At 44.5% G+C, this 27,007-nt stretch overlaps 1 long non-coding RNA gene across 1 annotated transcript; it reads left to right on the top strand.

The window, feature by feature from the left end:
• Positions 1–7,262: 7,262 nt before the first annotated feature.
• On the top strand, positions 7,263–13,439 carry LOC144328046 (uncharacterized). Its single transcript, XR_013393284.1, has 2 exons — positions 7,263–8,519; positions 10,380–13,439. It is a non-coding gene; the product is annotated as an uncharacterized LOC144328046 (long non-coding RNA).
• The last annotated feature ends 13,568 nt before the right edge of the window (positions 13,440–27,007 follow it).

Genomic DNA, 27,007 nt, shown 5'->3' with positions numbered 1-27,007 from the left:
TTAGACTAATATAATACTTGTTATAAAGAAGTATGGAATAAAATACAAAAAGCTGAAAACATATAAAACTGAATAGTTAAAAAGCAAACTGTAACAGAATTAAGACAATGAAAAAATAAATGTATTAAAATACATGTAGCAAAAACAGCACAGCGCTATTAAAAGCTCTTTCCTTAAAAGCAGATAATTTCCAAAAGCCTGACAGAATAAAATGATTTTCACTTGCCAGCAGAAGGACAGCAAAGAGGAAGTCTAGCCTCTCTAGGAGTTCCAAAGTCTGGGAGCAGCCACTGAGAAGGCCGTCTCTCGCATCCTCACCGAGTGTGCCTGTTCATATTCATTGTTCATATTCAGTAACATAGTTAATAATGTCAAGGTAATTGTCAATGGGCCAGTAGTAGTAGTAGTAGTAGTAATAATAATAATAATAATAATAATAATAATAATAATAATAATAATAATTTTATGTGGCTGGTTTCCCCAGCCACTCTGGGTGGCTCTTTATCCATAATGGAGAATTGTATGGATTTCCATGTATAATAAAATATACACGAAACTTCTCTCTGTGAAGATATAGCCTACAGCGGATGAATATTAAGGTGTGAACCAGCCCAACCTCTCCTGCAAAAGGAGGGAGACACTCCCTGTGCAACACTTACTTGCTCTTCCATTCAAGCCGACACAAATTATGACAGAAACTCACAAAGCAGGCTATCGTTTCATCAGCACTCAACTTCTCCTCTCACCTTTTGCTCTCAGAGATTCATAATTGGAAGTGGTGCAGTCGTAACTCTTCCAACAGCAGCTCTCCAAATGTATCGATCAGAAAAGAATTAGACAATTAGACAGGCTTGGCGCCATCATTATATAGCTTTAGGTGCCAGGCAAAAACTTTCCTCTGTAACCAGGCCTTTAACTATCAGTGGCCTTTTAGACGAGCGGAAGGATGTTTTCAATGTACAGGCCTTTCATCTGCTCACCTGTGGCAGGTGAGAATTTCTTCCAGCAGCAAGGCAGAAAAGCCGGTTGACCGTTCCAGTGTTATGGGCTAGTGACTCTTGTGAACATATTTGCAAGGCTGATCTAGCCTAGGAAAAGTGATACAGTAATAATTGTGGCACTCATAATAGACTTGTCTCACAGCTTGGTTCCCATTGTTAGGCAATTACTTAACATGGAAAAGACATGATCTGTGGTCCCTCATCAGATCACCTTTTTTTTTAATGATCTGCTTATGAAAGCTAAATTGTGGAAAACTTTTTCATTAAACCAAGCCTACGCAGACACATAACTGAGTTACCTAAATTCATTTGAAAAGTTTTCCTGTTTTCATATGTGTTTTAATGGTGTCTATTTTAATAGGTTTGTGAACTTTAGCTGTGTTTTATCTACAGTTTTGTTTTGAACAGAAAGAGCTCTTTGATTAAGTGGTCTATAAACCTTTCTACAGAAATAAATTAACTCGCATATAGAATGATGCCACCTACACATTCTGAACTTTTTGTGATGTGGGGACCAATAGATAGGGGCGGGTGGGGGGAGTCAATGTAAGCCTCACTGTGATTATTCATTCTTGGAACTCTACACTATGAGCATGCCAACTTTCTGCTGAAAGGCAGCTCAAAAATAGGAGGAATCATAACTTGAATCCAAATAATTAAGCAATCCAAACAGAAGAGGATCTAGAAGAGGGAACCATGTTGTCAGGAGATTGATAGCTTGAACTAGATATTGCAGCAGTGCTTGAATGGGGTTGGCACAGAGGTCCCAATACCTTCTGTGGTGCCTTAGCTACTGATTCTAGCTACTTTTTTTAGTATAACTGGAGCAAGTCTGAGGTTGAGGTTTGTGGATTTCATTTAAGCCCCCCTCTACTTCCTCTCAACTCGAGCACTGTGAGCAGGGAGCAGCTCGGTGGCTCTGATGTTCAGCCGCCGCCACATTTGTCATACTATCTAAATGTGCATTAGTGAAAAGTTTTAACGTGGGTAGACTCCACTGAAGCTTTAGAAAAGCAAGCAGAGCTCTCTCTTTGCTTTTAATGAGTTGATAATTAACTAACTGCTGTTCGACAGTGGAATTTGTTTGTTTTTTTTAAATCATATTTATTGAAATTTCCAAAATACAGAAAGTAAAAGTAAAACAAAAATAAAATACATTTGAAACCTTACTGTCATTACCCACTTTCTGGGACTCCCCCCTCCCCCATCCCTACCATATTCCCCTTTCATAACGTTGGTTCTACAAGCTCTCACTCCCAATTTAAAACTTAATTTGTTTAACCCAATATTCAAATTTGAATTTATACAGTCATCATCATTACCTTAAATAAAAATCAAAGATTCTCCCCCCAAAGTCCACCCCATTTTCCTTCCACGAATTCCCTTTTTTTGATAAAGACGCCCCAACAAAGTATAAAAAACTATATAAAGATATAAAAGATAAAAAGTATATAAAAAAAAATTCCAGAAAATAGTTACCCAGCCTTTGGATTCTAAATCTCTCCCCCCCCCCTTCCCCGGTTTAGATTCCCCATGTCCATCAGTCTGTCTGTTGTCTGCCTGGAAGTCTTAGATCCATAATCAGATTTTCCCCCAGTTCCTTGCCAGTTTTTTTTTAAAGTTATTTTTATGGTATTTAACTTCAAATCTCCAATCCAAAAACGGCCCCTAAGGGCCTTTAGTTTCCTTGGTCTTTAAGGCTCCCCCCATTGTTCTTTCCATGTTGTAGTCCAGTTTCTTGTCTTGTTCCGCTGCTAAAACGTTCTAATTCAGAAATTTAGTAGCTCTACAGGGGTTGTTGTTATTCAGGAACAAAAACTTGCGTTCAGTCCCTTCCTTTCTTCAATAGAAAATTCTATTGTCTCCTTTAATGTAAGCACCCCTGTAGACAAAATACTATTTCAGTTTTGCAGCTTTCCCAGGAGATAACAAGTCCTGTACAATTCCAAGAGTATTTTTCCACTTACATCCATCTTTGTAATGTCCCGAAACCCCTCTAGGGGGATTGTAGTAACTTTGTTTCCTCTGATCCAAAAGACCGATTGTTGTTCCATATTTTCAACATTTTGTATCCAAATCGTAGCAAATTGTAACGAAATTAACTAGCAAAGTCCTCATAGCAGAGTCCTCTTTAAATTTTCCGACTTTGACAGCTACTTTGACAGCTGTCAAAGTCTCCGTCTCTTTTCACCAGGCTCTCTCACAAATCGCCCCGGTTCCCGGGGGGGGGGGTTGCGTTTTCCTTCTCCCTCCACTCTTCTCCTCCAGCACAGTTCTTGTAGTTTTCCATCGTGGAATTCTTAATTTTTGTCAGAAATACGCTTCTTTTTAGACCTTGGTTACCCAGTCCTTGTTTTAAAATGTTTACAGTAGGGAGGGGGACTGACTTCCTTTTTGGACACCCCCCCCCCCGTGCTAAATCCGAAAAAAAATTTCCTTTTTTTTCCCTTTTAAACCCGGTTTCCCAATTACTCACGGGTTGTTGTTAAAAGTCCGAATTTTCAATGGAAGAGGTCAGCGCTCTCCGCCGGATGGCATGCGGCTTCGCTCGGCAGGGAAAGCAGAGGACTCAAAGCACCACGCCACTCCCCGGCACCCAATCCGTAGCCTTTAAAAAGGCTCCTTCACGAGTCGGGAGGGCGCTAACGGTGCCAGCCGAGTCACCCATGTCCACGGGCTCCGTGCCCGTGGTTTTTAAGGGTCCCCGCGTCGCCGGCGCGGTAGGACCCAGCCCCTGCCGAGCAGGCTCCCTCCGGAGCTTGGAGGGAGTCCGCCATTCGGCGATGGCGCCAACCCGGAAGTCTCGACAGTGGAATTTGCTGCCAAGGAGTGTGGTGGAGTCTCCGTCTTTGGAGGTCTTTAAGCAGAGGCTTGACAACCATATGTCAGGAGTGCTCTGATGGTGTTTCCTGCTTGGCAGGGGGTTGGACTCGATGGCCCTTGTGGTCTCTTCCAACTCTATGATTCTATGATTCTAACTGCTGTTTCCTGCTAGCTAACACATTAGTGTTCGAATCTTAGATCAGGCGATAAAGGTATTTGGTGGCAAATCTCCATTTTGAAGGGAGTTGCCAGTTTAGCCCCCCCCCCCCCAAACACCACAGAGAACAAAAGCATGTAAAATGACTCAACATCAGCTGCAAAGTCGAAGGCCAATGGAGGCTGGAATGCAGGCTGGCGGGGAGAGACACAGTTTGGATTTTTGGAATTGCCTTTTATTTCTAAGATGCTGAGCCCGTGCTGGACAGCACAAGATGCTTTATGGATATTTTTGGTTGTATCATTTGATGTTTCTGTTTTGTTTTGAAGAGTTCTGCAAGATAAAGTTTGAATAATATTTTTGTGGGCCTGGACATTTCTTCCAAAAGGAGTAAGTTCTTATGCTTCCAGTTGCTTCAAACTGCACAATATCAATATATGCAATACTCCTGACCCCCCCCCCGAGCCAATCTTTTGGTTGGCCCACAACCCAGGGAGAGGAGGCGAGGGGTTGAATCGAGCCCTCAGCCATTTATGACCCATCTCTCGTAACTTCCTTGGAATGTCCAAATGGGCTTTAAGTCCAGAATAGAGAGACATGATCAAGAGCAGGGGTCCCCAAACTATTGCCCACGGGCCGGATCCGGCCCGCCAGGCTCGTAAATCCGGCCTGCCAGCTGAAACGCCAGGCACCTGCCCCGAGTGCAGCGGCCATGGTGGCAGCGCTTTCTCTGCCCGCCTGGCTCACTGGACTGTGGCAGTTGCGGCAGCAAGAGCGTGGAGAGCAGAGAAGCCTATGCCCGCTCCGGCCTGCCCAGTGGAGCAGGGGTGCCAACAGGGGAGTGGCAGCCAAAGAGCAGGCCTCACTCAGCAGCCTGGGCCCTCCACCGGCTCCACTGCTAGGGCTCCTCATTTGCCACCTCCCCCTGCAGACAAGCAGCGAGTTGTGGCAAGCGAGTGGGAAGTGCCACCTCACGCGTAACCCGCCACCCCGTCCTTTGATGACGACGATGCCTCGTTTTCCCTCTGCCTCTTCTGCCAGCTCGGGCAGCAGCCTCTGACAAGCCCAGGAGGCCCACTCCAGCCTGGCTGCAGGCAGGCACGCGTCCTCTGGCTGGGCGCTCCGGAGAAACGAGGCCGCCCAGGGCAGAATGGAGGCCCTCGGGAAGAGCGAGCAAGGTAGCGAGAGAGAGAATGGCTTCTCCGGGCAAGGCATGCCGCCCCCCACAACGTGGAGGACCTCGCTGCCCGCTCAGTCCATCCCCGCACACTGAGGTAAACACAGCGAGGCGTTTCCTTGATGTTATGTATGGGGTTAACACATTTTATGTTACAAGGAGCGTTCTAACCAATCGTAGAAGCGTTGGTAGACGAATGTTCTAATGGCAAGTAAGCGCATGCACTGTCAACTGTCAACTGTCAATGGTCAGTTCATGCTCAGCATTATTATTGTGTTGTCCAGTCAGTTTGGTTCTTGTGTTCCTATGAGTGAGCTGTTGTCACTGACAAATGTTGAATAAACTTAGTTGAGGAACTTATACTGCCTTGGGCTTCTGACTTTTCCCGAACATTTAACACTTGAAAAGAACGCGCGTGTCAGGGGCTCAGGGGCAGAGCCAAAGGGGAAAGAGGAGTTGGAGAGCGAAGGGGAGGAATCTGAGGGGAGCTTAGGAGGATATGACAGTGACTCGAGAGATTCCATGAGTCTCTCCAGCGAATCAGAAGATTCTCAGAAAGAGGCGCCCAGGGTCAGGGCAAGGGGGGCCAGCGGTGAGTCCCCAAGCGGCAGCTGGAGATCAGGGCCAGCTTCCCTGCCAGAGCATAGCGGGGGGGAAGAAGCCCACAGATCAGAACCGGCGTCCACTCCAGCAGGGAGAGAGAGAGAGTCAGAACTGACCACGCCTCCGTCGGAGAGTGGAGGGGCGGAGCGGAGGTCAGTTCCAGCCAGCCCCTCCGAAGGAGGAAGCAGTGACAGGAGCAGTGTAGCCGTTAGGAGGAAAGTGGCTGGCTGGGCGCGCGCGCCAAGTTCAAATGTGCAGGCGCGCGGGTCAGCAGAAAATCCGGATTGGGAGCCAGGTCCCAAAGCCCGCCGGAGACAGGGGGAGGAGTCAGAGGAATCCGCCTCCGAAGAGTCCAGGAGGGGTGGAACCCCAGGGGGCAGGAGGACCCAGAGGAGAAAAGAGCAGAGGAAGAGGTGGAGCAAAGCTCGGGTGTTAAACTGGTGTAGGGGAGGGGAAGAGTCAGACGGAGCTTCGACGGTCTAGAGTTACAGACATAGGGATGCGCGCCACGGATGTAAAACCAACAATGAACTTCAATAAAGACCTTTGTATATAAAGAGACACTGGCGTTGGTCCTTTGTGAGCTGGGAGCTGAGGCACCCCTGACAGCGCGCCATGGCCTCAGGAGCCCAGGATGTGAGTGGAGTCCCCCAGCCCCTCAGTTTGTTTCTCTGGCCGCTGCCTCCTCCCTCCCTCCCTCCCTCCCTCCCTCCCTCCCGCTGATCACTGAGTGGAATGGAGCCTGAGTGGAACATGTCTGGTTTGTGCCCCCATCATGGTGGCTCCCGGTAGCTGCCTGGCAAGAGGCTATTGTTAGGGTGAGTCATGGCTAGCAGCTCTAGGGAGGCTGGTGGAACCCTGGGGCTCTTTGTGTGTGTGGTGCCATGCCATGTGGTGCCCTGGCTGATGTGCTCTGCCCGAGGCTCAGCTCGGGGCAGCGGCGCATGCCCTTGCAAGGAACAGGCAGTAGTTGTGCATGGTGAAGCTGATTGTGTGGCCAGCAACTGCCCTCTTCCTCCGTGTCTTATTTCCTCCTTTCCAGCATCATAATATGTCCCCTCACTGTGGAATGCCCTCCCATCTGATGTCAAAGAAATAAAAAACTATCAGACTTTTAGAAGACATCTGAAGGCAACCCTGTTTAGGGAAGCTTTTAATATTGGATGAATCATTGTATTTTAATATTCTGCTAGAAGCCACCCAGAGTGGCTGGGGAAAACCCAGCCAGATAGGTGGGATATAAATAAATTATTATTATTATTATTATTATTATTATTATTATTATTATTATTATTATTAATGTTGGCATATCGCAAGGTTTAGCTGGAGATACATTATGATTTTGGAAATCAGGTATCACTCAGCCCTAATGTCAACAACTCCTTCATCCTCATTAAACAACAAGCTGCAAAATACCTTTTTAGATTTGGTACACCCAACCCTCCCCTTTCCTTTGCCTCTTGTAAAGCTTTATAGCTTTCCCCCTTGCTATATTGAGGCATCTGAATATAGACTGCATTTTTAATCAAGGCTTATATTGGCTTATATTTTGATCAGATACCTGTATTCTTAAAATGAGCTTAAAATATATTTTAAAATATCTGTATCTCTCATGCCAGGCAGCATCTCTCATGCCAGGCAGTGAGTGCATCGGCAGATGTGCTCATCTTAAAGAGGGCCCCTTTGGTTTATTGGTTTATTGCGGTCATAAAAAGGCTGAGAAGCAAGGTCACTGAACTTACAAATTACAGAATAATCAAGTTGCAAAAACACAATTAAGCTGGTAAATAGTAAGAGTATTGTGCCACAAATAGGACAAACGGCGAGAGCTAATGGAAACAGCAACTGGCTAGGGAAAGGGGGGCTTCTCTCTGAAGAAAGTGTTTTTAAGTTTTTTCTTACTGTGAACGTCTTTGCTTATAAAAAAAACTATATATGTTATGTATTAAATATATTGGCTTAAATGTAATTATGCAAAGGATTTAGAAATTTAGATTCTTATGTTAGATTCTTATTTCATGGAGTCATGGAATCATGGAGTTGGAAGAGACTACAGACCCTGCCGGGCAGGAAGCACCATCGGAGCGCTCCTGACGTGTGGTGGCCGAGCCTCTGTTTAAAATGAGATTAAAAACCATCTGGTTTGTAGGGAATAGGGAAAGAGGGGCCAAAGGTTATCTGGTAATTAAGGTGCCTTGTAGAGGTTAATGGCTACTTGTTTGCCATTTATAAATAGAAGAAAATATAGCTCTCTGTCTCCCATAAAAGGTAATAGGAAATGGGTGTATCTTTTGTGATTGGATATAGCAGGCAGCCAATAGGAATTTCAACCAGGCTGATTGGACAGATGCAGCCAAAGGAGGAGCAAGGGTGCTGGGCTGAGGGAATATAAGTGCTGGCCATAATGGCAGGAGGCCAGGCCAGAGCTTGGTAACCATATACCACTGTGCCTCTCATTTATTTGTCTGACAAATAAATTATTATTTTAATTTCTCTATTGCTGCGTTGAATATTTCATTCCAGCTAAGCGTTAACCACAAGCAGGGTGCTACATTTTATGGTGCGCCTGTGACTCGGATAAGTGGTCTGCTGGAACGCAGCCCCTTCGCCCTATTGGACAGGGTACAAGAGAGAAGACAACTGATTGCCTACCCAGCGCGCATGGGAAAATTTTTCCCAGGGGAACGCAGCAGTCTCGTCTGTCTGATACCCTGCTCACTGGCGGCGACGGACCGGGGGGAAACGGAACCAACCAAGGGTAAGTGCACAAAGGGATTTTTGGCCCTCCAATTAATTGGGAGGAAGAGAAGTCTTGATCAAACTTCTGCGTCTCAGTAAGTGGGAACTGAGTACGCTAGGTGGTTGGGTATATCAGATGGTGGTCTGGTGGGGGAAAAGGGAAGAATGGGAGGTAGAGTGTGGTGAAGTATCTTGCGCATTGTATGTGTGAGAAAGTACAGAGCAATCTGTAGCTGACCTGAGTGTGGAGTGGGTAGTACTTCGGTTCCCAGTGAGGCGACTCCATCTGGGCAAGAAACCCCACGAAGCGTGTGTGTGAGTGACTGAGTGGATACTTCACAGGGCCATACAATGGGAGTTGGGGGTTCAAAGGGGGGAAATACACCTCTTGAATGTATGTTAAATAATTTTAAGAAAGCCTTCTCAGGGGCATATGGAGTCAAAATGACGCCAGAGCGCTTGAGAACGTTATGTGAACTAGAATGGCCAAAACAAAATACTGGATGGCCATCTCAGGGAACTTTTGATATAAATTTAGTAAGCAAACTTTGGTCTAACATCACCAAAGAAACTGGAGGGTGCCCAGAACAATTTTCATATATAGATTCCTGGCTGAGCACATTAAATAAAAATCCTTCATGGATAAGGGAATGCAAAGTCCAACGATGCAAATTATTGGCTGTAAAAGCCGAAGCTAGGAAAGGAATCTTGCCAAATAAACTCAAACCCATTTTTGAGGGACCAGAGGAAGAGGTGCTTCCACCTCCACCCTATGCTCCACATCGAAGGGAGCATAATCCAAACCCTCCACCAGTTGTAACCCCAAGGCAAGAAAGTGGAACGAATAATGGGGGTAGAGACACAGAACTTGACTCCTTGATAGATTATGATAAATATCTTCAGGAGGCATTGGAGTCCTATAATGAAGCCCAAGCAGAAGTGGTTATTCCATCTGTGAGTCCCAGTAGAACTCCATCTACAGTCTCTTTTAATGGAACAACTGATTGCCTACCCCAAACCCCTGTACATCCAAGTCCTAGAGAATTATTACAGAAGTTACAGGGAGACCTTAATCGGTCAGCAAGCAATACAGCCAGGCGTATTAAGCTGCTAAAAGAACGCCTTGGGACAAATACCATCCCCTATGATTTGAGGCCCCTAGAGCAAAGCGAAGAGAAAGATCACGTAGTAGCCCCTCTCAGAAGAGTATTTGATGCACTTGAGGAGCCTGTGCTGGTTAACGGGCAACTCGGACCAAGGCCACCTCGAACTTCGACCCTTCAGTACATTCCATTCACAACTACGGATCTGATGAATTGGAAAACACACACCCCATCTTTTGCAGAAAAACCTCAGGCTATGATGGACTTGGTGACTTCAATAATAAATACTCATAGTCCTACTTGGACAGATTGTCGCCAGCTTCTGAATACTCTGTTCACCACTGAGGAAAGAAGAGACATAATTGAAAAGGCACAGATATATTTGCGTGAGCAGGCCAGAGTGGGAAATATTTATAATATTGACCGTCATCTCCAGGACAATTTTCCCTTGGAAGATCCTAATTGGGATCCAAACAATGCAATTCACCTGGCCAGGCTTACCACCTACCGCCAGACGCTTGTGCAAGGTATCTGCAGGGCATGCCAGAAGCCCACTAATATGTCTAAAGTCTCAGGAGGGTAGATGTGTTACCCATAACACTGTTTCGTGTTCGGTGTGCACCCACAAAAAGACTTAAGTTGTCACCTTTTGAGCTCCTGTATGGGAGACCGCCCTCCTTTGTTCAGGATATTCCAGCTGACCTTAAACAAATAGGAGACTATGTGACACAGGGACAAGTGCAATCTCTCTCCCGTGTTTTTGTTTCTCTTAACAGGTGGGTCCTCGAGCGCACGCCGTGCAGCATTGCCGAGCCGATTCATCAGTTCCAGGCTGGCGATAGCGTATGGGTGAAAGAGTGGAAACGTGATCCACTCGCACCTAAGTGGCGTGGACCTTACACCGTCTTGCTCTCTACTCCAACAGCGGTGAAGGTAGCTGAGGTGACCCCCTGGATTCATCACTCCCGTTTGAAGAAGTCCGAAGGCAGTTGGACGTGCAAAGGTGACCCCTCTAATCCTTTAAAACTGACTCTCTCCAAAAACCCCTGTATCTAGCCCTACCGGGAACGGGCTAGGTCACGGGCAACATTAGACGACCGGCCTGCTGCAGCCACAACCTGGAAGCTGGCTGACCTGCGCACGCCTGAAGCTTGAGGAGCATCTGAACCAGCGATTGTGAAAGGGAAGATTCTCTAATACAATTGATTGACTGCCCCCCCCCTTGTGGAACAATTATCAGAGATATTACTCACTGGGGATCCTCGGGATATATGTTTTGGTCTTGGTGGTTCCCCATTTCTGTCACTGGGGGAATTATATTGGGACTAATAGTTTTATGCTATCACAATAAGGTAATCTTTTGTGGAAGGAATGCATATGCTAGACATCAACATGATTTTATTATTAATCCTGATCCCTTGGGAAGGGGAAGGGTCCTTGAATCTGACCAAATTTGCTAAATATGGATTCAGCCATGACCACAATATGTGGGTAGGTTTAGCTGAAATGGTAGCCAATGTTGCAAATAGGACCAATTGCCTTGTTTGCTCTCTTGGGCCAGATGATTCAGAGGGAGGTATGCCCTTATTACCGATACCATTAGATGCCATTGGTATGGTAAGCGAAATGCCACACCAAACAGAAATACAGAATTTCCCCGGATGGAACTCAACTAAACCATTACGAGTTATACCTGTACAAGGGGAATTCTGTGTACATAAATCATCAGATGCAGCTGATTCTACCATGATAGGCTCTTCTCATTGTCACTATACTTGGGATTATTTTAAGAATAGTCATACCTGGGCACACGGTACTACCTATCGAACTCGGAATACCTTGCCCTGTGCACCTCCTTTTATTCATGCATGGAAAGCGGTATGGAACATAACTGTGACAGAAAAAGGCAATCTAACATACTGCACTGTGAACTCTCTACCTCTTTTGATATTTCGCCTTCTGTACTCCACGTACCAAAAACCTCAGACCCGATGGTTGTGGTGGATATGTGGAGAATGGGCATACAAGAAACTCCCTTCCAAATGGAGTGGGACTTGTTTCCTGGGATGGGTATTACCACCAATGTGGATTATGCCCACTAGTTCGGCCAAGCGAACACGAAGGAATGCTGATATTTCTCGTATAGCAGGAGGAAGTACCCAAAGTTGGAGCGGTACTGATGATTGGCCACCAGAGCGCATTATAGCTTATTATGATCCTGCCTCCTGGAATCCTGGTGAGCTCATACAAGGGGCACGGGATCCTATTTATAATCTAAACAGAATAATTCGATTGCAAGCAGTAGTGGAATTGGTAACCAATGCAACGGCCCAGAGTTTGAGACTTATTGCACAACAGTTGGATGAAAGTAGAGCCGCCATTTTGCAGCTGAAAATGGGAATGGATTATGTACTTGCCAGGCAGGGAGGCCTATGTGGAGTCTTGAACTTGACAGGGAATGCCTGTTGCTTTAACATTTCTGATAATGGTGAGGCAATCCGTGTGTTGGCTACAAAGATGGAGAATATAGCACATGTCCCAGTACAAACATGGGAAGGATGGGATATGGGATGGCTCACCAATTGGTTACCTAATGTCACAGGACTCAAAGGGATACTATTGTCTTGCTTGTTTTTCTTGACAGTAGTGGTAATGGTTTTATGTATGATGCCATGTATCATTTCATGTTTTAGAAGTACAATTAGCAAGATGGTTTCAAATGAAACTCTACCTCATATCATGGCCCTATACAGAGCTTTACCTCAGGAATATGATGAAGGTCAAGCTATCAAGGACACTTGGTATGAAGGTCCTTGAGCTTGAAAGGGGGGAATGAGGCATCTGAATATAGACTGCATTTTTAATCAAGGCTTATATTGGCTTATATTTTGATCAGATACCTGTATTCTTAAAATGAGCTTAAAATATATTTTAAAATATCTGTATCTCTCATGCCAGGCAGCATCTCTCATGCCAGGCAGTGAGTGCATCGGCAGATGTGCTCATCTTAAAGAGGGCCCCTTTGGTTTATTGGTTTATTGCGGTCATAAAAAGGCTGAGAAGCAAGGTCACTGAACTTACAAATTACAGAATAATCAAGTTGCAAAAACACAATTAAGCTGGTAAATAGTAAGAGTATTGTGCCACAAATAGGACAAACGGCGAGAGCTAATGGAAACAGCAACTGGCTAGGGAAAGGGGGGCTTCTCTCTGAAGAAAGTGTTTTTAAGTTTTTTCTTACTGTGAACGTCTTTGCTTATAAAAAAAACTATATATGTTATGTATTAAATATATTGGCTTAAATGTAATTATGCAAAGGATTTAGAAATTTAGATTCTTATGTTAGATTCTTATTTCATGGAGTCATGGAATCATGGAGTTGGAAGAGACTACAGACCCTGCCGGGCAGGAAGCACCATCGGAGCGCTCCTGACGTGTGGTGGCCGAGCCTCTGTTTAAAATGAGATTAAAAACCATCTGGTTTGTAGGGAATAGGGAAAGAGGGGCCAAAGGTTATCTGGTAATTAAGGTGCCTTGTAGAGGTTAATGGCTACTTGTTTGCCATTTATAAATAGAAGAAAATATAGCTCTCTGTCTCCCATAAAAGGTAATAGGAAATGGGTGTATCTTTTGTGATTGGATATAGCAGGCAGCCAATAGGAATTTCAACCAGGCTGATTGGACAGATGCAGCCAAAGGAGGAGCAAGGGTGCTGGGCTGAGGGAATATAAGTGCTGGCCATAATGGCAGGAGGCCAGGCCAGAGCTTGGTAACCATATACCACTGTGCCTCTCATTTATTTGTCTGACAAATAAATTATTATTTTAATTTCTCTATTGCTGCGTTGAATATTTCATTCCAGCTAAGCGTTAACCACAAGCAGGGTGCTACAATATAAACCTAGATAAATATTTTTGCCATTGTTTGAACTGCAAGTCATTAGCTGTAACATGTAATGTGCATAGGAATTCGTTCATTTTCCCCCCCAAAATGTAGTCTGGCCCCCACCAGTGTCTGAGGGACAGTGAACCGGCCCCCTGTATAAAAAGTTTGAGGACCCCTGATCAAGAGAATTGGGAAGGCCCCTTTAAAATTTTGGTTTTCAACTGTGCATTTTCATCTCAAACACGAGACTATTATAATACATTAATGGCTCCGAGCATTGTGGTAGAAAATCACCTTGGACTGCAAACCTATTAACTGCTCCATACGCATTAGGGGAGAAAATAAAGACATGGCTATGCACTTCCTGAAATAGTCACTCTGTCACATCACGATCAATGAAAGCGGTGAAATAAAACCCCTGGCAGTTTTGCTGGCCTGGAGTGATATGCGTAAACTGTTAGCAGAAGCTTTGCTTCTGCAAATATTTTTTAAAAGGACCCTGCAAACACACACACACACACACACACACACACACACACACGAGGCAGAGAGAGAGAGAGATGCTCTTCAGCTTACACTCTGCATCTTTCAACAGTGATCTATAATGTTATCAAAGAAGCTTGAATTCCCTAGATCCCAGTTGTTCTTCTCCACTTCTATATTCAGAATTAGACCAGGTTGTTCCATGCACAGGTAGTTCATGAAATCTAACCATCAAGAGTTCTCTTCTCGATCAAAAATGCACCTCGTTTCAATTGCAGAACGTACTTTAAACATGGCAAACGCTAAGTGGGATAGAGAACAACCAAGAGTTGCCTAAATAACTCACTGTGAAAGGTGAGGTTACAGGGAACCAGGCAGAGGGCCTTCTCAGTAGTGGCACCCGCCCTGTGGAACACCCTTCCACCAGATGTCAAGGTAATAAACAACTATCTGACTTTTAGAAGACATCTGAAGGCAGCCCTCTTTAGGGAAGTTTATAATGTTTGAAGTTTTATTCTGTTTTTAGTGTTCTGTTAGGAGCCACCCAGAGTGGTAGGGGAAACCCAGCCAGATGGGTGGGTTATTAATAATAAAATAATAATAATAATGCTTATTATTATTATTATTTTCTGCGAGGAGATGGAAAAAAGAAATTGTGTTGAAAGAACCAAGTTCTTTTTAGAATAAATTTTGTGAACAATTAAAGAACCAACATCATATGTTATTATTTTCTGTTTTTAGTGCACTTTACTATTTTGTTGGCATAACATAATCATGAAGTTACGTTGAAGGCATAGGATGTAAATAATGAAAACAAATCAAGTCTTTTCTGTGTAAAAATAAGAGAAGTTAGATTTAAAAGTGAGGGGCCTTTATATATGCTAGCAACTGATTAAGCAATTAACCAGCAGATAAAACCATTATTTGCCTGCAGTATTTTCAACTTAATGTTTATATGAATAAGGGAGGAAAAAAGAGACCCTGTGTGTTTCTTTAACAGAATTTGAAAAGAAAGTTGTAGACTGTAAAAAGCAAAACCCTGAAGGTGTATTATTGAAAGATCTAAACTGATTACAAGCATGGTGAATTAAAAAGGAAACACTATATGAGGTTACTGCCAAAAAAGGCACCCCTTTGTCACATGTCCTCACCCCAGTGACTTGCCCGTAGTGTGCCATCATAACTTCATCATAACCTCCTGTCCCACTTTAAGTAACTGGTATCAGTTGTGAAGTCTGGAAAACAAAAGGGGCAGGTCAGCCTAAAAATACCTGTACAAAGAAAGAGAGAGAGAGAGAGAGAGAGAGAGAGAGAGAGAGAGAGAGAGAGAGAGAGAGAGAGAGACTCAATATAAGCCTTTCAGTTACAGATAGGTAGCCGTGTTGGTCTGCCATAGTCAAAACAAAAAAAATTCCTTCCAGCAGCACCTTAAAGACCAACTAAGTTAGTTCTTGGTATGAGCTTTCGTGTGAAGAAGTGTGCATGCACACGAAAGCTCATACCAAGAACTAACTTAGTTGGTCTTTAAGGTGCTACTGGAAGGAATTTTTTTTGTTTTGACTATAAGCCTTTCAGTTTCAACAGCCCTTCATCTAGTATTGCCTTCATTCAGCTGCTGGAATCCTAGGGCATTAGCAAAACAATAGGAAGGCTGGTTTGACAGAGCTAACAGTGGTTGGTAAAACTACGATTCAGTGCATTTGAAACATACTCTCATTAGAAAACCCTCACCCTGGTTCAGGTCAGCTCCAGTTCCCTTCAAATCTGCATCCAGCTCAGATTTGCTCCCACAAGTCACACCCAATCAAGCCACTACCACTTTGACCAAGAGGGAAAATCTATTATCTGAGCATGCCCAGGAAGAACACTGCCACTGAGTTTCTCCCTGGGAATACTCCAATAGCACTATCTCCTGTAAAGTAGAGACCAGCAAAGCCTCTCTGCCACTGCTTATAATACTTTTTTTTTATTCTTACATTGCACAGGAAAACGAACTTGGGCTAGTATGCTTCACTCTTATTTTTTAAATTTAATTAAGAATACTGGCTTCTTTCTCAGTATCTCCAGAAAAGGTGCCCCCGCTCAGTCATTTTTGAGGCAAACCAAATAGAGTCTCCCATCATTCAGCTGAACGAACCTTGTTTACTTAGCAAATGTTCTGCTTAGTTTCCTCTTGACCCGGTATTATCCTTCAGTGTGAGCAACCAAAAGGGAGGAAAGAATAAAATAGGATGTAATCTTTGCTAACTGTCAGTGCTATTGATAAAAGTATAGATTTTCCATTACAGCCTGCTTCGGCAATAAGTGTTAAAATCCATCCCTGGATGCTAATCCACCAAAATAAAATATGGGTTGCCTCAGAAGCTCTGCACCTGTCTTTCTGTTGTCTGGAGCTAGAGAAATAGTAAAAAGCGTGCAATCCCCTGCTTACAGAACACCCACTGATTTTAATGGGGCAGGAAGGACTTCAGTCAAGTATAGCAGCTTATTGAAGTACATGATTAAAAAGCAACTGGCATTGTTGGGAAACCTATGTGAACACTTCACGGCTTTTATTAGAAGCAGGGTTATCATTCACATATATTGACTTGGCTATCACTGCCGTGCGATGCTATTCACAGGTTTTCTCTCGGCAAAATCCACAATCTTCTGAAACCACGCACAATCGGAGCAGTATATCTTGATATCAATAAGGCAACCAAGATGTCTGGAAACTGAGCCTTATGAGGAATGGTTGAGGGAGTTGGGTATGTTTAGCCAGGAAAAGAGGAGACTAAGAGCAGATGTGATAGCCATCTTCAAATAGCTAACGGGCTGTCACATGGAAGATGGTGCAAACATGTTTTCTCCTGTTCCAAAGGGCAGGACACAAACTAAGAAAGTAAATTCCAACTAAACATCAGAAATATCTTTCTGACAGTAAAAGCTATGATCCATAGCTGTTCTGCTTCATAGCTATGGAGCAGACAGTGGAACAGAAACCTTCAGAAGGTGATAGACTCTTTTTCATTGGAGGTTTTTAAGCAGAGCTTGGGTGGCTATCTGTCATGCATGCTTTAGTTGAGATTCCTGCATCCCAGGGTTTTGGTAGGTGGCCCTAAGGGTCCCTTCGAACTCTACCATTATATGATTCTATGTTTGCCCACCTCTTCCTGAACTGCTTTGCTGGCACAATCAGGAGAGGGACTATTGGCTAGTTGTGAGGGGAGGGGATATTATAGCTTCTGTTTTGTGGAATCTGTGATAAGCACATGAGAGGAGGATTCATCAAGATCACACCCTTCCCCCTAAGGAGCCACAAAAGACCCTCACACAAACCCCCACTATCATCTCAGATCTGATTGCTCACCAAGCAAACTGCATGCCTCACACTAAGCTAAGGAACTTTTAACAAGCCTGGAAGAAAACTGTTAAAACTTAGAATGAAGAAGTGGAACCTGCAAGCAAATGCTGCAGTGCCTCTTCACTCCTGAACAGGTATGTTTCTGTTCTGAGGGCTTGGTGGGCATGACTTCTTCTAGAATAAACTGTTTGGGGCTCAAGCAGGTGTCATAGACTGGTTGCACACAGAGGAATGGTGGGAGGAGCCAGCTGGGTAACCAGTGGAGAAGAAGACTCAAAGCCCAGAGAGTGGCGGGACGATGATGAGTGGTCAGAGGGAGAAGACAGGGAAGAAGTGCCAGAAGCTGAATAGATAACAGGGCTTAGTGAGCTGGGAGAGTCTGTGGCAGAGAGAAATCTAGAATCAGAGGCGGAAGCTGAAGTAAAAGAGTGGGAGGAGAGAAGCCAAGAGGCAGAAATAAGTCTGAAGAGTCATGGGTGTCTCCTCCTCCTGCTGTGACAAGCTCCCCTCTCCACTTGTCTCCCAGGAACAGACGAGGCATGAAAAGGATGGGGCAGCAACAGGCTCCCATCAGCCCCCTTCAGCGTCGCCAGTGGTCAGGGATGATGGGAATTGTCTTCCACATGATCTATGACAATATATTGTGCTCTATTGTGATGTGAGGGTTATAAAGGAAGCCCCTTATACACAGAAAAATCAGGAAGTGAGAAGTAACCAGTATTCATATAAAGAAACTCGTCCTCAAGGGCCGTAAAATCAAATTATAAGCCTGGCTAGGAAGACTCTGGATCTCTTAACATTTGTCGCAAGTGCTAAATTAGTTAAAACATAATTGCATTTAAAACGGTGAAAGTCAATTGAAGATGGAGATGCTAATTACTCTCCCTGGTTTATTTTATAATTATGGGTTCATTGAGTTAATGATAAAGAGACAGCAGCTATATTTTCTATTTGGGGACTACACTGGGGCTCAAGCTTGCCTACTTCACATGCTCTCTGTACTTAAAAACATAGCTCCTGCATCCAAGAGTTGATTGAATGCTTGTGACACTCTGCACGTAATTATTATTATTATTTACACCCAATCCATTTGACTGGTTTGCCCCAGCCACTCTGGGTGACTTCCAGCATAATAAAAACACAGCAAAATGTCAAACATCAAAAGCTTCCCGATACAGGGCTGCCTTCAGATGTCTTCAGAAAGTTGCGTAGTTCAGTGAACTCTCTTCCTTACTGTTTTTTCACATTTTAGTGCCTGAGCTCTGTATTTGTAGACACAATGGATTGTATTCACCTAATTTTTACTCAGAGCAGACCCACTGAAATTAAGGACCATGGCCAACATAAATCCATTTCAATGGGCCTACTCTGAACAACAGTTAATTGACTACAACTCAATCCATGCTGGCCCTATGGCTCATTTGACTGAAACTCCTGCTGAGTGGTTAGAAGTTCATGGGAGAAACTACACTGCCCTAAGCTTGTTTCATATTTATATTCCTGTGCTTCTTTTTTCTTTTAAATCAAAGGGGCTAGCACACATGCAGCTGAACTCAGCAGGGTAGCCTTACCAGATCTCCAGCTTCGGCTCAGACATTCCAGCCTCAAAGCCCAACCTTCTGAGCTCTGGGCCAACAGCAGGTTTAGGAGCCCTGGAAAAGTTGTGCTGTGCTCTGCAGACACACACATGTGGCAAACTGCCAGCAGTCAGCAAAGACCCTGATGGTTATGATGTAACAATCATCAGGCTCCACCTGGCAGCCTCATAGGTTCTTATTCTTCCATGTCACAATGCTTGGTTCTTACAAGATAGCATATGTAATGTCTTGGAGGCTTAAGATGCACGGTGGTGTAGGGGTTAATGTGTCAGATGAGGCTCTGAGGGACCAGAGTTGAAATCCCCATTCAGCCATGACGACGACGACAATAATAATAATTTTATTATTTATACCCCGCCCATCTGGCTGGATTTCCCCAGCCACTCTGGGCAGCTTCCAGCACATATAAAAACATAATAAAACGTCAAACATTTAAAATGTCCTGATACAGGGCTGTCTTCAGATGTCTTCTAATAGTTGTGTAGTTCTTTACCTCCTTGACATCTGAAGGGAGGCCATCCCACAGGTGGTCTTCTGCCCTATTCCCTATAACTTCACTTCTCGCAGTGAAGGAAACACCAGAAGGCCCTTGGAGGTGGACCTCAGTTGTCACAGTCCAGTCTACGGGCAATCGAAGTCCCAGCTGAGGACGTCGGGACCGGGGGCAAGATGGCAGGGTGGGAGCAGGAACAAGAGTCCAGAAGCCAGGGATCCGAGGGTCAGGAAGTAGGGAGTCATGAAGTCAAGGGCCAGAGGGTCGAGAAGCAAGGAGTCACAACGTCAAGGGTCCGAGGATCAGGAAGCAAAAAGCCAAACAAAGCAAGGAAGGAAATGTTTTGCTGTGGCAAAGAGCCAAAGGGAAATGCTGACATATCCCTTCCTGGCTCTTGCCACCAGGTGCAGTGAGTTACCAAGTGGCCTCACCTGTGCGGCCACACCTTGCCTCTCCAGAACAAATGTAGGAAGGTCCCAGTCCTGTGAAGCCCTACTGGTCACAGGACCTGGCTCCTGCATGCACTTCTGACATCAGTGTTCGGGCTGAATGATGGGGGGGGGGGGTGGAGACGCTCCTTCAGTGATCTTCAGCTTATCTTTCTGTCTCAGTCTAGCCTGCTTCACAGGGTTGTTGTGGGGATAATGTGAGGAGAGGGAGCAATGTATATACTACCCCGAGCTGCTTGGAAGAAAGGTGGGGGACATACCTTTAATTGATAAGTTTGGTTGAACTTGCTTAAGTGCTACACCAGAAACAAATGAACGAGGTCGTTTTTTCTTGGTGCTTGTCAAAGCAACAAGCAGAAGGAGCACTAAAATCTGTTTTGTGCCTCTAGTTATTATCTGTAACACTCGCCAATGCTATCAACACTGTCTCTTTAAAGAAAGGCACCACAAGTGGTCATCAAGGTAGTGGCATGAATTCGTCAACAGCGAGAGATTGTTGTCAGGGAAACTCAGCAGAATGAGCTGTGCGGGGTAGGAAATCAAACTTCACCTTAAAAGGATAACTAAAGACACTTCTTACAAACTCAAGATAAGGAAACAAACTACAGGACATTCTGCAGAGACTGAAGTGCCCCTTTGTGGCCTACAGTGGAACAATCCAAGTGAAAAATTTGTGGGTGCCTGGGTCCCCAGGCCCCCCTGGAGATGGTGCCAGTGACGAAAAACCCGTGTGGCCCTCCAGGTGTGGTTGGACTTCAGTTCCCATCATCCTTGACCACTTACTTACTTACTTACTTACTTACCATGCTGGCTGAGGCTAATGGGAACTGGAGTCAAACCACATCAGGAGGGCCACATGTTCCCCATCCTTGTGGAACTGACCTTTTCCCCCTCATCTGCCTTGGGAATTGCATACCCACAGAGCCCTCCATTAGAGCTGTCTTTGCCTGGAAAAACAAAACAAAACAGGAGCTATACCCTGTCCAGCTACATAGGTGAAATACCTTGTCTCCCACAGTCAAAAATGTCACAGTAACCCTCCCTGCTGGATCAGACCAAAGGCCCATCTAGCCCAGAATCTCGTTCTCATAGCAGCTAACCGGATGTCGGTGGGAAGTCCGCAACCTGGACATGGTCGCTAGGTACCACACACACAGGGAGAGGGAGATTCTCCTCCATGGTTACCAGGGAACCCACAAAGAGCATCGTTTGAAATAGCCGCAGATGTCTTGGGATTAGACATCGTCCATAGTTGTTCTCCCAGAGCCTACATGAGCCATCACTGCCTTAAAAAAATAATAATCTTATTATATGTACACAGGTTTTCACTTGGAGCCCCACTGTCTAGTAGAAAGGCAGGCTATAGAATCATCCAATCAGTTAATTGTATCCACGTGCAGGCTCAAATGCCCTTATTATACAAGACTGAATATAGCAATCTTTGCTTTCAAGAACATGTTTAGAAAAAAAAACTTCTCATGTGGGGCCAAGAGGCTGTCAAAGATGTCCCTTGCATTGTCCTAGGAACATCCTGAGAGAATGGGCACCTGATATTTCTTTGCCATGCTATTTTGAAGCTGTCAATTGAGGGATTTAGCAGCAAGACTCCCACTGCAGCCAGCAGGAGCCGAGCGGTTAAAAAGCCCTTGTGAGAAGCTTTAGAAGCAACTCACTAATGTCCCCATTTCTGTGTCCAAACAGAACAGTTATCTGTCAGTAAGGAGGCGGCGGGTGGCACATCAAAACTTGGCTCTCTTGGTCGACAGCAGCTTCCATTTTCACACAGCGGGATAATTTGGGTTCTCTCAAAGCTTGGTTGGAAGTGTTTTAATTCTTCTCTGAGTGGACACACAGATAGGCCTCCCAGAACTGGCCAAGGCTCCTGACCCCACTGAAAAGCCTCAGTCCCCCTTTGCCTCACAGAGCTGCCTTCCAGTGACTAATTGATTTGTTCCTTTCTATTCCCACCACTTGCACTGTACTTTTCTAGTCTTTCCCTCGAGAGACTTGCCTCTTCAGCTGACCAAAGCATCAGGTCCTATTCTGGGGAGAAACAGACCAAACTGCAATTATGGCTGGGAAGGAAAGAGCGACGGTGAAGGAGAAATGCTGACAGATCTTATGAAATTTTTGTGGGTAACTGTGTTCACATCTGTGTGATGCTTTGAGTACAAAGTGGCTGGGGAAACCCAGCAGGATGGGCGGGGTATAAATAATAAAACAATTATTATTACAAGGCTTCTCAGCCCTTTCCCAGCCCTTAAACATACAACTTACCTTTTGTGATCAATCCCTCAGGAATCCTCTCCCCTTTCTCTTCCATTTGCCGCAATCACATTATTCATATTTTCATTGTATTTTTGTTGCTGCTTTGCTTTGGGGCATCACATGGCAGGACAGAGTCTCAAACAAAGATGTGCTCTTCCAAGCCCACAATCTCAGCATGTTTGCACTCCTGTCTCAGTGATGTCCACGCTGGCTTGGTCATGTGCACAGAATGGAAGATGTGCTTTAAGGGGAGCGGGCTTTAGGCACCAGGCCTGTTGGCAGCTGAGAATAACTTTTTTTCTTTAATGCCTTCATTGGCATTCAGTGTTGGTGCATAAGCGCTTAAAATAGTAGCCTGTTGGTTTTTGGTAAGTTTTATTTGAAAGGTTGAAAGTTACTCATTAATGCTGGTAGGGACTTCTGACAAGAGCTTCACAAGATCGTTTTTGATAGCAAAGCCTACCCCATGTATTCAACATTCTTGTTCAAGTAGACCTTGAAGGGAGTCTTGAAGGGAGCCAGTGTGGTGTAGTGGTTTAGAGCGGTAGTCTCGTAATCTGGGGAACCAGGTTCATGTCTCCACTCCTCCACATGCAGCTGCTGGGTGACCTTGGGCTAGTCACACTTCTCTGAAGTCTCTCAGCCCCACTCACCTCACAGAGTGTTTGTTGTGGGGGAGGAAGGGAAAGGAGATTGTTAGCCGCTTTGAGACTCCTTCGGGTAGTGATAAAGCGGGATATCAAATCCAAACTACTCCTCCACCACCTTTCCAGAATAATGTGTAGCCTCCTCTTTCTTCCTTCAGTTGTCCCTCTCCTGCTCTTTGTTTCTTGAAGTGCTGCAATATCGATGTTAAAACATTGCAACTCTCTTGCAATGATGGCAGTCCTGCATTCAGGACACTCAGTATCTTTGTTATATTGTTCTGTGTATTCCATGTTCCAAAGGTCAATTTTTACGACCGCTGGGTGGCGACCCCACTGAGTGCAGTAATCAAGTCAGGGAAAAAGTGAGGCAGGTTATGTTTAGGGCACCTTTTCTAGCCCCTCCCCCTTTTCGGGGTATGCAGAGTGGATCCTAAATAGGGCTTCTCAGTCCTGGATACAGCTGCCGAGCTACTCAACTGCCTCATTCCTTGAGTCAGAACAAATGAGTCTGTATCCACTGCCCATGTGCCAGTTCATGACTAGGAGCTTCCAGATTTCACGATCTTTTCCCCGTTACCGTGGGGCTTTGGGTTTGGGATGGGTTTTTGGAAAATGCCTGTGCATGAATTTGTTTTATTTGTGTATTTATTTGTGTAGATCAGTGCACGCAGTGTAGATCGTCTTTGCAGTAAGGCTCTATTCTGATGGCATGAGTGTCACAATGACTGGTAGATTCTTATCTGCTGCAGCCTTCATCCGCCTTCACAGCCATTGTAACATACCACTTGCTATCTTCTGCCTGTGCTGCCATTGAGAATTTCTTGAATCATTCTCTGTCTAGCTCCTCCCCCTTGACCTTACCACCTTGGGTGACCCTACTGGGAGTAGGAGACTCCCGACAGCTTCACTCACAAGGATCATAGGAAGGTGCAAGCCCACTCACCACAACAAGGTGATGATCCAGCGAGTGATCCAGATGCATGCATATTCCGAAGAGAGATTTTTGCTTAACTGAGCTTCAAGTCAGTGGATAAGATTGGATTTTTGCAAGGCGCAGAACAATGAGAAAAGCTCTCGGATGTCGGGGGAATTAATTGATACACAATACAATTAAGAAAACGGGCCAAGCGAAAGTGTGGATGAGCACACTCAGTGGAGAATAAAGCATTCTGGATATTCTCAAATCCCAACTCTACTTTTGATCTTCCAGGACTGTGTTATGGCTCAAAATTAAAGCCTCATTATACTATTCATCTACTGACTACAGTTCTACATGACTCCTTCATCACATGCTCACACAAGGTAAGAAAAATTGCTCTCCTTAGTTATGTGTTCCCCTTCCCCTTGCCAGAAGTTCAATCAAAGCAAAAGCTCTAGCTAAAGACAGACTTGGAAGTCAGCTCCTGGAGTGACCTTGAACTTCTTGACTCTTCTCATTAAGCAGCTTGGCTCAGAAAGGGCAGACTGACTGAAGCCAGCACAGTGCCCCTTCGTACAATATCCAATTACAGCCACTTCTCTTTCAGTCTTGCAAACTACTAGATAGCGAGGGGCGGAAGGGTGCCACTCAAAAGCTAAATTTGGCACCTAGGCAGAGACATTATGATCTCCCCGCCGTCTGATTCTTCCTTAGACACATGACATAATGAAGTGGCAAGGTCTGAAATGTCTGACTTGAGTTTCTACCAACTACAGCAGGCTTCCTCTGACATACAGACCCTTGCTGTGGGTGTGACCGTATGATAAACTTGAAACAACCATCTGCATGAAGCCTGAGCCTAAGCATGCACCCCATAATACACTCCATCTGCATGTCAACCTCAGATTAGTTGATCTGCAGAGGTCAAAGTCTGAATTGCTGTCACTGGGTTAAGATATAAATCCTGTCTGCACCAGGTATTCTGCTCATATTTGTATCTCAATGTGCTGCATGCAGCTTCTATGCTTCTGCCACAGGATTTTTTTTCTTAAGTGTGAAATTCAGCATCTCCTGAAGCATGTAGTAACCTTAATGTGATGTCCCTTAGGTTAGGGTGGCATAACACTATTTCTTGCACTGTCCCCACATCCAAATCATTGCCCCAGCTCCTTCTCCTCTAACTCTCCAGTTCTTCACTATAACTATTTCATCATGCAAGTTATCAAGACTTTGAACAGCGGCTTCCATTTCAACCTTGTAGAACATGTTGAAGTACGAAGAGCGAAATCACAGCTAAGAAGCTCAAATCATACACGACTGACACTCTTCTTTGGAATATCCAGACTTTAACGTTCAAAAACATGCATGTTACACTAGGGTAAAGTGTGTATGTAAATGTGTAGCTCAATAAAGCCATAAACAGAAAAGGTTGTGGGTGAGATGTTTTACTGACTCCTTTTTCACTCTGAAGGGACAGCTAAAAAACTGTTGGTCATCCTACCTCAACAGGACGCAGCCTCAGAAAACATATTTGGAACAAATCTAGGGTGATCTATTAGCCTAATTCAGTTCAGGTTCTCTCTTTCAAATCATACAGACTCTACACAGACAGCTAAATGGACCTCAGAAATGCCCTTCTTGACAAATTCTTACAAGTAACAAGGGTAAGCTAGTTTTGAAACTCACTGGGAGAAATGGTAACAAAGAGAAGAAATCAGATATCCCTGACCAATTTTTTGGTGAATATAATATGCCACACCTTCAGCAGGAGGTTCCCAGATAGCTTACAAACACAGGAGAAAAATATAAGACCATAAAAAAATCAATAAAAAGCAGAGGTAGATCAGCAAACTCAAGAGGCTTTTAAGCAGCTACAATATATAAAAAGCTGAGGAGAATTTTTAAGTGCTGGCAACTCACCAAACTAGGCCCTGAGTCAACAACTCCAGAGATTATAGTGATCAGAATCTAGGGGTGTGAATTTAGACCTGTATTTGGCTATACTTGTACGCCAGTATTATGAATGGGGCCTGCAACAGTATTATGGGTGTGCCCCACACAACCCCTGATTCCTGTCACCTCCTTTTCCTCACCTGACACTCCATTTGTGACTCTCTCTTTTGACCCCATTTTTTTAAAAAATACTTTTTATTAAAGATTTCTTAGTTTACAAAAATACGTGCATTGTCTCTTTTTTCAAGTTGTTTTTTTCTACAGATCAGTTTCATTGGTTGTGAGACATTAGTGTTGCAAGCAGTATTAGGCTGGGAAGAAAACAGGGGGAAGGGGGGTGTATGGCGTAGGGTTGGGTGGTAATGCCTGTATTCTTCTACTTAGTGTATGTGTGGGGTTTTATGTCAGCATCACTTGTATGGGCTCTCTTTCTGTTCGTTTTTTATATTTCCTTGGTGGTGGAGGTTGTGGGTGGTCTAGGGTTTGGTTGGTTGAATTTGGTTGGCTTTAGTGACATTTGTTTTTGTGTGTGTGTGAGGTGTGTGTGCGTTTTTGGATCAGGTTAGCCAGATTGATTTGTATGCTGTTGGCGGATTCTTGTTGTCTTGTTGGGCTGTGTATGTGATGAAGGGGAACCATACCGGAGTGAAGGCGTCTTCTTCTATTTGTTCCTGTGTCAATTTCAGTTTATTGGTTAACTTTTCTAGTAAGGCTGTTTCCCATACTGTTTGATACCATTGGTCCATGTTTACTCCTGACAGCTCTCTCCAGTGCCTGGCTATGATGTTTCTGGCTGCTGAGAGTAGGTGGGTTATGAGCTCTTTATAATGTGAATGGGCATTGTTATCTTGGAAGATGTTGAGTAGGGCCAGTTCTGTGGTGACTTCTATTTCCTGCTTAGTGATTTTGTGTATTTCTTATATGACTGATGTCCAGAAAAATTGGATTTGGGGACATTCCCACATGTGCAGGTACGTACCTGTGGAGGTGCAGCCTCTCCAGCATTTTGGTGAGGCTCCTGGGCTTATCAGCGCTAGTTTCTGTGGTGTTAGGTACCATCTGTAAGTGAGTTTCAGGGTGAGTTCTTTTCTTTTAGCTGAGATGATTTAAAGGGGGGTTTAGACCATGCCCAATCCACTGGGTGGGGTTAACCTCATAGCCTATGTCGTCCTCCCACTGTTTTTTGATTATATCGAGGGGTATGTGGGGATTTTGGCGCAGTATTTTGTATATTGTGGATACCATTCCTTTGCCGTATCCCTTTGCTGTTAGGAGGTTTTCAAATGTTGTCAAGGGCCTGGTTGATGCTTTTACTACTGGATTGTTTAAGAAGGCGTGTAATTGGTGGTGCGTTAGCCAGAGTATT

The sequence above is a fragment of the Podarcis muralis genome, chromosome 6 (genome assembly GCF_964188315.1).
Source record: "Podarcis muralis chromosome 6, rPodMur119.hap1.1, whole genome shotgun sequence".
Lineage (NCBI taxonomy): Eukaryota > Metazoa > Chordata > Lepidosauria > Squamata > Lacertidae > Podarcis > Podarcis muralis.
This window is presented reverse-complemented; position numbering and strand designations above follow the sequence as displayed.